The following is a 12,452-nucleotide window of genomic DNA, read 5'->3' as shown; positions in this document are numbered from 1 at the left end:
CGGCTACCCCAAAGCAGGCAGTCTGCATCAATAGAGAGCCCATCCTTCCGGATGAGGTACGGTTTTGCCCCTTCCGGTAGTGATGCCTAATCACCTGACATAACACAGCGTTAATTTGTGACAAATTTGGATTGCTATTGGTAACACAAGGAATTTGCTTAGTGGTTACGAGTGCCTCGTCGTGAATGACGTTGGCCATGAGATGAATAATATCACCAGATTGTGGAGGTTTTGGGATGGTTACAGGAAGCGGCAAGCAACTAATCGCGTCAGCAAAGTACATTTCCTTACCCGGGTAGTAAATCAAGGAATAGTCAGAACCGGCAACAGTCAATGCCCAATGTTGTATATGACCAGATGATGTGGGCAAAATGGCTCTGGTTTCTCCCTGGAGACCTAAGAAGGGTTTGTGATCAGTCTCAATGGTAATATTGTTGCGGGGCCGGGTATCGGTGGTGAGCACAACTGCTTGGTGGAGCAGTGGAGTCGTCTCCCACCAAAAACCCGGAATTTAGGTCGTGACTCTCGGATAAGTCCGAAAGGTATGGGTCCCTTACTGGACCATGAATCACCAATAATTCGACCATGTGGGGTAGGGTCAATTGCCAAACTTCTTCTTCTTCTTTCGGCTGCTCCCGTTAAGGGTCGCCACAGCGGATCATCCGTTATGATCCACATACTGATTTGGCATAGGTTTTACACCGGATGCCCTTCCTGACGCAACCCTGGTCACCTCTTATGACACGGGGATAAGGATTGGGTTTCGCCATGATTCTGGACTGCCCTACACCCTCTCATAGCACGGCCCAGCACAGAGCAGAGCACCCGTCCTCAAGCGATCCTCCAACCCAAGCCTCCGAGTAGCCGGATTACAGGCACACGCCACTATGCCTGGTGGTCAATTGCCAAATTTTAATATACCTAATTACCCACGCGGCAAAGCTACCGGGGAATTCACACCCTCGACGGACCTCAAGGGGAACGAGCTGTTACCGTACCCGAACCGTGTGTAACCCGAGCGGAGGTTACCAAGGCCTGTTGGTCCAAATGAACAATTTACTGCCTCGCTATTTCTCAACACACACCGTGCTAAAGGCCCAGTCACACCTTGACGTTTTAGCCAGCTTATGCCGATTTTTGAAAAATTTGTCTCAAACGCTGGCACACGTCGAATACGTTATAGGTAATTTTGGAAACATTGAGAGCACGCTGAAAAACACTTCCATACGTCGTAGTACGCTGGCTTTCATCGTTGTACTTTGCGGTTGTCCTCAAATTTTCCATGCTTGAAATTTTACGACTTATGCCAGCATATGACTCACAAGTTCCGCATACGCTGGCCATAAGTTGTAGGCACGTTATGCAATCGTTGACACACGTCGACACACGTTACTTGTAAGTTAATCATAAGTCGAAACACGTCGAGGTAATGTTTAGCGTACCTGAAACTTATTTCTAACCTATGAGTAACGTGTTGTAGGCACGTTACGCGATCGTTGATACACGTCCACACACGTTATGTGTAAGTTACTCATAAGTCGAAACACGTCAAGGTAATGGTTGGCGTCAGTGTTCCAGACTCCCTGTTTTTTTTGTTTTTTTTCTTCGGTATGACGGTGATGTTGACACTTCGATTTCTAGTGCGGTTATGATTTAAATCTTTGAGCGGCAGCCTATTAATTATATTTTATTATAACCGCACTAGAAATTGAAGTGTCAACATCACCGTCATACCGAAGAAAAAAGAAAATAAAAAAACCAGGGAGCCTGGAACTCTGACGCTAACCATTACCTCGACGTGTTTCGACTTATGAGTAACTTACAAGTAACTTTTGTCGACGTGTGCCAACGATCACATATCGTGCGTACAACTTATTCCCATCGCATGCGGAACACGTGAGGCATACGGCAAGTACGTCGTAAAATTTTTAACACATTTAAAATTTCAAGACGTACTCCACTTACTACGACGTATGATAGCGTACTTTAGCGTTCTATTCACGTATACCAAACTTACCCATACCGTATTCGACGTGCGCCAGCGTTTTAGACGCATTTTTTAGAGGTCGGCATATGCTGGCAAGATCGCCAAGGTGTGACTGCGATGTTGACACTTCCATTTCTCTGGCGGTTATGATTTGAATCATTGTGCGGCAGCCTTTTAATAGGCTACGCCACGTGATCGTCGGTGATACGTGCAGCGCGCTATGCATAAGTTAGACTATCGTTGGGCATAGTTTGTGAACGCTGACAACAGGCTAAGTATTCATTGGTATAAGTTATCTATGACACCGAAACGTTCTGTGTCCGTTACTAATATGTTATGCATACGACCAACTCGTTATGAATACGTCCAAATCTTTAAAAAAACATCAAAAGTTCAGCGTAAGCCAGCGTTTTACATCCATTTTCCTACGTTGCCATTGCTGGCTAAAACGTCAAGGTGTGACTGGGCCTTAAGCCAATGAAAGAAACACAGAAATGAGCTGGAACATTTAACAAAAGGGATAATTATATTTCATGGGGCAGGGGAGCACGCAAGAAGGCAGAGTTAACCGAATAAAAGGAATGCAATTTACACACACGGCACTTAGACGTTTCTACTTAAAAGACGGGCCCACACACAGACACCCCCCCCCAAAAGAAATGGTGGCCGCGGCCTTTATTGATACCCCCAGCTCGGAGGGAAGGTGAGCTGGAGGTAAGAGACTGGCTTGGACCTTCCCGCTTCGTGCGGTTCTCGACGATCTGGCCCGGCGGGACTCGAACCCGCAATACGATGCCGCTCCAAGCACCAGGTACGGAGGGTGGCATCGGGCGCTGGCACGCTCCACCGGCAGAACAGGCGACGGGGCAGGCAAAGCAAGTCAGGCAGGCAGGCAAGCGATTCTCCTCCGATTCGCAGGCAGGCGATTCACGGAGGGAAGACTGTCTCAGCAGGTTGCCCCCACCAATTATCCCTTTTCCTTGACAGGTGGGAGGGATCCGTCTTGCGTCATTCCGACCTCATTGGACAGGCGTGTCTGGCGATCTCCCGGCCGTCCGAGATTGGTCGGGGGGTGGGGGGGGGAGCTCATGTCTCCACCCCTCGACCATGAAGTCGAGCAGCAATATGTTGCATTGGCTCCCCATTTGCCGAGAGGCGGCAGACGTGCTCGCATCCCTCCGATTGGCTGAGAGAGGTGCCATGCCCGTATTTGGAGCGAAATCCAAGACGCTAATGTCCAAAGAAACCCCGCCTGGCACATTGGACTCCGCCCACGTATGTGCTGACACGCACGCGTGCAATGGTGCTGGTGGAGGATGGTGGAAGGAAGCGAAGACAGGTGTCGTTGTTGTTGTGAAGTTTAAAATGTAAAAATCCTAACTATAAAATAACTCACAGCGCACGTACAATTAATCACCTATTAAACATAGGACAGGACCCTAGCTAGAAACACATACTTACTGATATAGCTGATCTATAGGACCTTGCTGTTGTGTGCAGTAAGCTTCCAAATTCGCAACAATATGTCTTTCAAAGACATATTGGTGCATCTTTAAGGTGCCCCAGACACGCTAATGACTCTCGTTCTACTTGAGCATAGCGACGTTCAGTATCAGGGTTCGTGATGCATACGCAATAAGCTGGAGATTACCGGTTCCATTTGAGCATCGGCATTGGTCAAGTCAAGCTGAATGAATGTCTGGCCACCCATGAGAGTGGTGAACAGATCCTCTGCTTTGGGCAAAGGGTAGCCATCCAGCTTTGAGTAGCGGTTGATTGGCATTTTGTAATCCCCACAAATGCGCACTGTTCCATCTGCTTTGAGTATTGGAACGATAGGTGCCGCCCAGTCAGAGTACTCGACTGGTTAGATGATGCCCTCTCTCTGCAGGCGGTCAAGCTCACATTCGATCATTGATCACATCATGTAGGGCACAGGTCTAGCCTTATGGAACAATGGCTGAGCATCTGCAGAAACATGAATCCTCACTTTGGGCCCTGCAAAGGTAGCAACACCATCGCTGAACAGGCCAGGGAACTTATTGAGCATGGTATCGTATCCAGCATCAGAGTTGGAGACTCTGTTTACATCACTCCAATTAAGTCTGATTAATTATTCGTAACCAATCTCGGCCTAAGAAGGTTAGTCCTTCTCCACACACTGTCAGTAGTGGTAGGACATGAGTGCTGTTTCCATATCCGACAGTTATGTTAGCTGAGCCAACAACAGGAACCACCTCCTTGGTGTATGTTCTCAAGTCAGTATATACACGCCGGAGTGCAGGACGTTCTTAGATTTGTGAGTATTCTATATTTGATGTTGTAGTTCAACATTTGAATGTCGTCCATTATTACCTTCGCATTCTGCAAAAGGTTATGTTTTGGTCGGCGTGTATTTATTTATTTATTTATTTATTTATTTATTTATTTATTTATTTGTAATCTTGTGATTCGTATGACTCAAAAAGTATTAAACCGAATTGCATGAAATTTGGTGGGATGATTGGTTATTAGCCAGGAAGCATTCGATTAGATTTTGGGATCGTTCGGGTCAAAGGTCAAGGTCACGAAAAGGTCAAAATCGTCTTTTTACGATAACACGGTCAATTTTTATTCAATTTGCATGCAACTAACGCCAAAATGTTCAGAATTCAACGCCTCATCTTGTGATATGCAATATGACACAATGATGCCCATACTCTTGTTACTGGTTAGGGGTCAAAGGTCAGGGGGGTCACGACCTTGAAAAATATGCGGTTTTTGTCATAACGCGGTCAATTCTTGTCCGCTTTACATGAACCCAGCACCAAAATCTTCAGAATTTAATGCCCAATCTTGTGACACAATGACGTCATAACACGTCACCGGTTGGGGTAAAATGTCGGGGGGGGGGGGTCAAGCCCTTGAAAAATATGCGGTTTTCAGCATAACTCAGTCAATTCTTATTCAATTTGCATGAAACCAGCATCAAACGAGATTACCTTCTCTTGTTGAAACGTTGTATTCACCGAGCTTGCGAGTGAAGACTCGCCAAAACGACGTGAGTTGATTGTTGTTTAGTCCGTAGCCCCCGAAAGTCGGGGGGGGTCATGACATTATAGATATGTGGTTTGTGTCATAAGACCATTCATATGAAACCAGTTCCCCACACTCATACCAAGAACAAAAAAAGTAGTGGCGGCGAAGGTATGCGCTCTATGAGTGCCCGTTCTAGTTGTGAATGTTGTAGTAATGGACGACATTCATAATAACAAAGAATATTTTTTTAAATGTCGAAGATAATAATGGAAATGGTTGTCATTGGGTTTGTATTTATAATAATCAGGACAAATATTATTTTGATAGTTATCTTCTTCCACCACCTGTTGAAGTAAAGAAATTCCTACAGAATGATGTTTCTCAAAACATTTCAATTTTGGACACAGGAATATTGAGAATGTATGAATGATACTTGAACTTGAATGTATGAATGATATTCTATGGGGAGATGGTTCAAGTGTAGTAAGGGATGAGGAAGGAGTTGAAGAAGAAAATGAGGCAAGGTAGAAGAGAGAGAGGGATGAGAGTGAGAAAAAGGATAAGGAGGAGGCAAGGGAGAGGGGGGGGAGAGAGAGAGAGAGAGAGAGAGAGAGAGAGAGAGAGAGAGAGAGAGAGAGAGAGAGAGAGAGAGAGAGAGAGAGAGAGAGAGAGAGAGAGAGAGAGAGAGAGAGAGAGAGAGAGAGAGAGAGAGAGAGAGAGAGAGAGAGAGAGAGAGAGAGAGAGAGAGAGAGAGAGAGAGAGAGAGAGAGAGAGAGAGAGAGAGAGAGATAGAGAGATAGAGATAGAGATAGAGATAGAGACAGAGACAGAGACAGAGACAGAGACAGAGACAGAGACGAAAGAGAATGAATAAATATAAAAACATGGGAACCAGTGAGATTAGATAAAATTTGGAGGTATAAATAAATATATATATATATATATATATATATATATATTTATGTATGCCCCGGTTAGAATAGGTGTACCATATCCCTGTGTGTCGTAAGAGGCGACCAGGGTTGCGTCAGGAAGGGCATCCGGCGTAAAAACCTATGCCAAATCATTATGCGGACAACAAAACGAATTTCCATACCGGATCGGTCGAGGCCCGGGTTACCAACGACCGCCACCGGTACCGGTGGTCAGCAGGGTACCAGTGGAAATTGTGCTACTGCTCGGCGAAGGAGGAGAAGGAGACGGGAAGGCGAGTCCGGAGGCAGTGGGAGAGGGGGAAGGGTAGAAGTGTGGAGGTGAGAGTTGGAACTCTGAATGTTGGGACGATGACTGGCAAAGGGCGAGAGTTGGCTGATATGATGGAGAGAAGAAAGGTGGACATACTGTGTGTACAAGAGACCAAGTGGATGGGGAGTAAGGCGAGGAGCATTGGAGGTGGTTTCAAACTGTTCTACCATGGTGTGGATGGGAGGAGAAATGGTGTCGGGATAATCCTGAAGGAAGATCATGTCAAGAGGGTATTGGAGGTGAGGAGGGTGTCTGACCGAGTGATGAGTGTGAAGTTGGAAATTGAAGGGGTGATGATGAATGTCATCAGTGCATATGCCCCACATATGGGGTGTGAGATGGAATATAAAGAAGATTTCTGGAGTGAGTTAGATGAAGTGGTGGAGAGTGTATCCAAGGATGAAAGAGTGGTGATTGGAGCAGATTTCAATGGACATGTTGGGGAAGGGAATAAAGAGGATGAGGAGGTGATGGGGAGGTATGGTCTCAACAAGAGAAATGTGGAAGGGCAAATGGTGGTAGAGTTTGCAAAAAGAATGGAAATGGCAGTGGTAAACACGTATTTCAAGAAGAAGGAGGAACACAGGGTGACATACAAGAGTGGAGGAAAGTGCACACAGGTGGATTACATCTTAAGTAGGAGATGCAACCTGAAAGAGATTAGTGACTGTAAGGTTGTGGCAGGGGAGAGTGTAGCTCGACAGCATCGATTGGTGGTCTGTAGGATGACTTTAGAGGTGAGGTTGAGGAAGAGAGTGAGGGCTGAACCAAGGACCAGATGGTGGAAGCTGAAGGAGGAAGACTGTTGCGTGAAATTTAGGGAGGAGGTGAGACAGGCGTTGGATGGTGGTAAAGATGGGTGGGATGATTGGGCAACGACAGCAGAAGTTGTGAGGGAGATAGCTAGGAAGGTACTTGGTGTGACATCTGGACAGAGGAAGGAAGATAAGGAGACTTGGTGGTGGAATGAGGAAGTACAGGAAAGTATAAGGAAGAAGGGGTTGGCGAAAAAGAAGTGGGATAGTCAGAGAGATGAAGAAAGTCGGCAGGAGTACAAGGAGTGGCGTCGAAAAGCAAAAAGAGAGGTGGCAAAGGCCAAGGAAAAGGCATATGACGAGCTGTATGAGAAGTTGGATACAAAAGAAGGGGAAAAGGATTTATACCGATTGGCAAGACAGAGGGACCGAGCTGGGAAGGATGTGCTGCAGGTTAGGGTGATAAAGGACGCAAATGGGAATGTGCTGACGAGCGAGGAGAGTGTGTTGAGAAGGTGGATGGAGTACTTTGAGGAGCTGATGAATGAAGAAAATGAGAGAGAGAGAAGGTTGGAAGAGGTGGAGATAGTGAATCTGGAAGTGGGGTGGATCAGTAAGGATGAAGTGAGGACTGCTATGAAGAAGATGAAAAGTGGAAAGGCGGTTGGCCCAGATGGTATACCAGTGGAGGCATGGAAGTGCTTAGGAGAGATGGCAGTGGGGTTGTTAACCAGATTGTTTAATAAAGTCTTGGAAAGTGAGAGGATGCCGGAGGAGTGTAGATTAAGTGTACTGGTTCCGATTTTCAAGAATAAGGGTGATGTGCAGAGCTGTGGAAATTACAGAGGGATAAAGTTGTTAAGCCACACCATGAAGTTGTGGGAAAGAGTAGTGGAAGTGAGGTTGAGAGGAGAGGTGACGATCTGTGAGCAGCAATATGGGTTTATGCCAGGAAAGAGCACCACTGATGCGATGTTTGCTTTGAGAATGTTGATGGAGAAGTATAGAGAAGGCCAGAAAGAGTTACATTGTGTGTCTGTGGATTTAGAGAAAGCTTATGATAGGGTGCCAAGAGAGGAGTTGTGGTATTGTATGAGGAAGTCGGGAGTGTTGGAGAAGTATGTGAGGATCGTGCAGGATATGTATGAGGACAGTGTGACAGCGGTGAGGTGTGCGGTAGGAATGACGGACCGGTTTAAGGTTAAAGTGGGATTGCACCAAGGATCGACTCTGAGCCCTTTCCTGTTTGCAATGGTGATGGACAGGTTGACGGACGAGATCAGACTGGAGTCTCCATGGACTATGATGTTCGCGGATGACATCATGATCTGTAGGGAGAGTAGGGAGCAGGCTGAATCGAGCCTTGAGAGGTGGAGGTACGCACTGGAGAGAAGGGGAATGTTAGTCAGTAGGAGTAAGACGGAGTACATGTGCGTAAATGAGAGGGAGGGTGGTGGTATGGTGCAGTTGCAAGGAGTTGAGGTGGGGAAGGTGGATTGGTTTAAATACTTGGGATCAACTGTCCAAAGTAACGGAGAGTGTGGGAGAGAAGTGAAAAAGAGAGTGCAGGCAGGATGGAGTGGGTGGAGAAGAGTTGCAGGAGTGATTTGTGACAGAAGGGTAGCTGCAAGAGTGAAGGGGAAAGTATACAAGACGGTAGTGAGACCAGCTATGTTGTATGGTTTGGAGGCGGTGGCGCTAACAAAAAGACAGGAAGCAGAGCTGGAGGTGGCAGAGTTAAAGATGCTGCGATTCTCGTTGGGAGTGACGAGGATGGACAGGATAAGAAATGAGTATATTAGAGGGACAGCGCAGGTAGGACGGTTTGGAGACAAAGTGAGAGAGGCGAGATTGAGATGGTTTGGACATGTGCACAGGAGGGAAACGGAGTATATCGGGAGAAGGATGTTGAAGATGGAGCCGCCAGGCAGGAGGAGAAGAGGAAGGCCAAAGAAGAGGTTCATGGATGCGGTGAGGGCGGACATGCGGGTGGTTGGAGTGTCAATGGAAGATGTGGAGGATAGAGCGAAATGGAGACGGTTGGTCCGCTGTGGCGACCCCTAACGGGAGCAAGCCGAAAGAGAAAGAAGAAGATATATATATATATATATATATATATATATATATATATATATATATATATATATATATATATATATATATATATATATATATATATATATATATATATATATATACATACAGTATATATAAATTTTTTGTTTCCATTGTCGGGTCTCGTATGACAGCAAACACAAAACGCACAGCAAGGGGAGCATGAGACGAGGGGTGGGAGAGGGAAGGAGAAAACAGTGGGGAACAGAGACATTAGGAGATCTGTGGAAGGGAGAGGGATGGGACTGGGAACATGGGGAATACAAGATGGACATTACAGGGATTTCAGGAAGGAAAGAAGGGAATTTGAAGGAGGTGGGTTTGGGGTGGATTATCGGGGGTAGAAAAGATCGAGGTTTTGGATGGGGGAAGATAAGAGGTGGTGGTGAACAACTGTTTTGAAGATCTGGACTGAAGAATGGGATTGAATAGAGTGTGGGAGTTTATTCCAAAGGCGGGAAAAAGAGGAATGAAAGAGTGAAAGTGAGCAGTGATTCGTGATCTTGGTAGATTTACCAGAAGGGGGTTATTGGCGGACCTTCAGCGCCCTGCGGAAATGTGGTGGGGACAGATCACAGAGAGAGAGAGAGAGAGAGAGAGAGAGAGAGAGATAGAGAGAGAGAGAGAGAGAGAGAGAGAGAGAGAGATAGAGAGAGAGAGCAGGGGGGGGGCAGGCTGGAGAGGAGATGGTAGAAGACAGAAAGATCACCGTCCTGCCTGCGGTGAGAGAGTGAGAGGCCCAATGACTCAGCCTCATTGCGGGAGATGCCAATGATCCAAAATGCCTTGGTTTCCACAGCGTGAAGCCGAGACCTCTGTATAATATGTACTTTTTCTAAGTTTGAAAAGGGCATAACTCTGTGATAAAAAAAATTGAAGAAACACCCTGAAACTCAAACTTATTCCTGACCACTTACAAAGCTTCTGTCTGTAGCCTGATGGAGTACTGCTCTCCCCTCTGGGCTGGTGCTCCTGCCTCCCACCTTTCTCGGCTTCACGGTGTCAAAACCAGGGCATTTAAGATGATCGGCATCTCCCGCAATGAAGCTGAGTCTTTGGGCCTCTCACTCAATCACCGCAGGTTGGTCGGTGGTCTTTCTGTCTTCTACCGACTCCTCTCCAGCCTTGCCCCCCCTGCTCTCTCTGCGATTTGTCCCCACCACATTTCCACAGGGCGCTCAAGGTCCGCCAACAACCCCCTTCTGGTAAAACTACCAAAATCACGAATCACTGCTCATCTTCACTCTTTCATTCCTCTTTTTTCCCGCCTTTGGAATAAACTTCCTCACTCTATTCTTTCCCATTCTTCCCTCCAGGCTTTCAAAACAATTGTTCACCACCACTTCTTATCTTCCCCCATCCAAATCCTCGATCTTTTCTACCCCCGATAATCCACCCAAGCCCACTTCCTTCAATTCCCCTGCTTTCTTTCCTGAAAGTCCCTGTAATGTACATCTTCTCTTCACCATGTTCACCGTCCCATCCCCATCCCTCTCCCTTCCACAGTTCACCTAATGTGTCTGTTCCCCACTGTTTTGTCCCTTCCACTCCCGCCCCTCTTGTCTCATGCCCCCTTGCTGTGAGTTGTGTGTTAGCTCTCATACGAGCCTCGACAAGGTATACAAAAAAAAACAACAAAAAAAAACTTGTTCTGTAACTTATCGTAATAAAGCCATGTACCAAGTTTCAGTTGAAAATGTTGAAGGGTATGGGGAAAATGGCTGGAAAACTACAGGTGGGACGGAGAAATGGACAGACGAAAAACAAGCTATCGGCCCCTCCTGCGATACCAGTAGCGGTAGGGGACTAATAAAGATGCTTTCTCTTTAAAGGTTAGTATTCATGCACAAGTTCAGATAAAAATCAGTTCAAACTGTAAATAACACTTTTATAAACAGAGAATCTCAGATGACCAATTTGGTTTTAAACCAGGTCACTCCACCTCGGACATGTTGCTTCCACTCATTCAGCAATGAATGGAGGCCTTCATTGTCATACATGAGAGCAGGGCTGTCTCTTTGGTCATATCTTGTGCTTTTGATGCATTCTGGCATCCTGCCTTGCTCTCCAAACTCTCTGCCTATGGCATCCAGGGCCAACTCCACATATGGCTTCCTGACTTCCTCGACTCTCGCAGCCAATGTGTGGCACTCAAAGGAAACCTTTCATCTCCTCTCCCTGTAAAAGGCTGGAGTACCCCCCAAACTAAAGCAGTGTTCTGGGCCGTCTTATTCCTGATGTTCATCAATCATCTCTCTGACTCTCTGGAAGATCCTCTCCATTTGCTGATGACTTCACCCTCTGCCACGACATCCTTCATCCCCCCTGACAGGCAGGCACGCAGCGTCTTCCCTCTCTTCAGAGCTTGAAAAAACAATCACAACATGCTCAAAGTCTTGGAATATGTTTTTAAATCCTGTCAAACTTCACACTTTCACTATCCCCCCCCCTCCCCCGAATCAACTTTGTGAACAACCCTCTTGAGGAAGTTCAATCATTCAAATGCATGGGTCTCACTATTAGCCATGATCTTTCTCGGTCAAAGCCACATTGCCAACCTGGCCTCCAAAGTCAACCACCTACTAGTGTAGTAGATAGTAGAAAAATCGTGCAAATTATGATTCAAGCATCAAATTTGGCATTTCTGTTCTGCAGGGCTTTCTGATCAAATCTGCCCGATTGGCCATTTGAAAATCCTAATTTTGAAAAATAAAAAAAATTGAAGTCACAGCTGGCTGAAATTCTTGAATCGCAAGTGAACATCCCAGACAGAGAACCAAGGGGAGATGCAGTCATCATTGATGGCTCAGCACTTATCAATGCCCTACCTCCACGCACTTCAAAGATGTTTGATGACTATGCTAAAGAAGAAATCATCCCAAAGGTGGAATCCTATGGTGCCAGGTACGAGAGGGTGGACGTAGTGTTTAATGTGTACAAGAAGTCAAGTCTGAAGTCTGAGGCAAGGTCGAAAAGGGGGCAAGGAATCAGAAGAAGAGTGACAGGAACCAGTAAGACCCCAAGTAACTGGAGAAGCTTTCTTCGAGATGACAGCAACAAGACTGAGCTGTTTCACTTCCTTGCGGAAAAGATGTGTGAAGCACAGACGACAAGCACAGTCATTGTCACAAAAGGAGAAGATGCCATTAGCAACACAAGGAAGTCACTGGATGCTGTGTCTCCATGTTGTCATGAAGAAGCTGACACTCGAATATTTGTACACGCCAGGGATGCAACGACGGATGGTAGCAAGTCCATTATCATTAAGGCTAATGACACGGACGTACTAGTCATAGCAATATCTGCACTGTCATCGTTACAGGAACTAGGTC

This window comes from Eptatretus burgeri, chromosome 2, assembly GCF_056783735.1.
Source record: "Eptatretus burgeri isolate ZD-2024b chromosome 2, Ebu_testis_v1, whole genome shotgun sequence".
Classification (NCBI taxonomy): domain Eukaryota; kingdom Metazoa; phylum Chordata; class Myxini; order Myxiniformes; family Myxinidae; genus Eptatretus; species Eptatretus burgeri.
The sequence above is the reverse complement of the archived record's forward strand: the minus strand, read 5'-3'. Positions refer to the sequence as shown.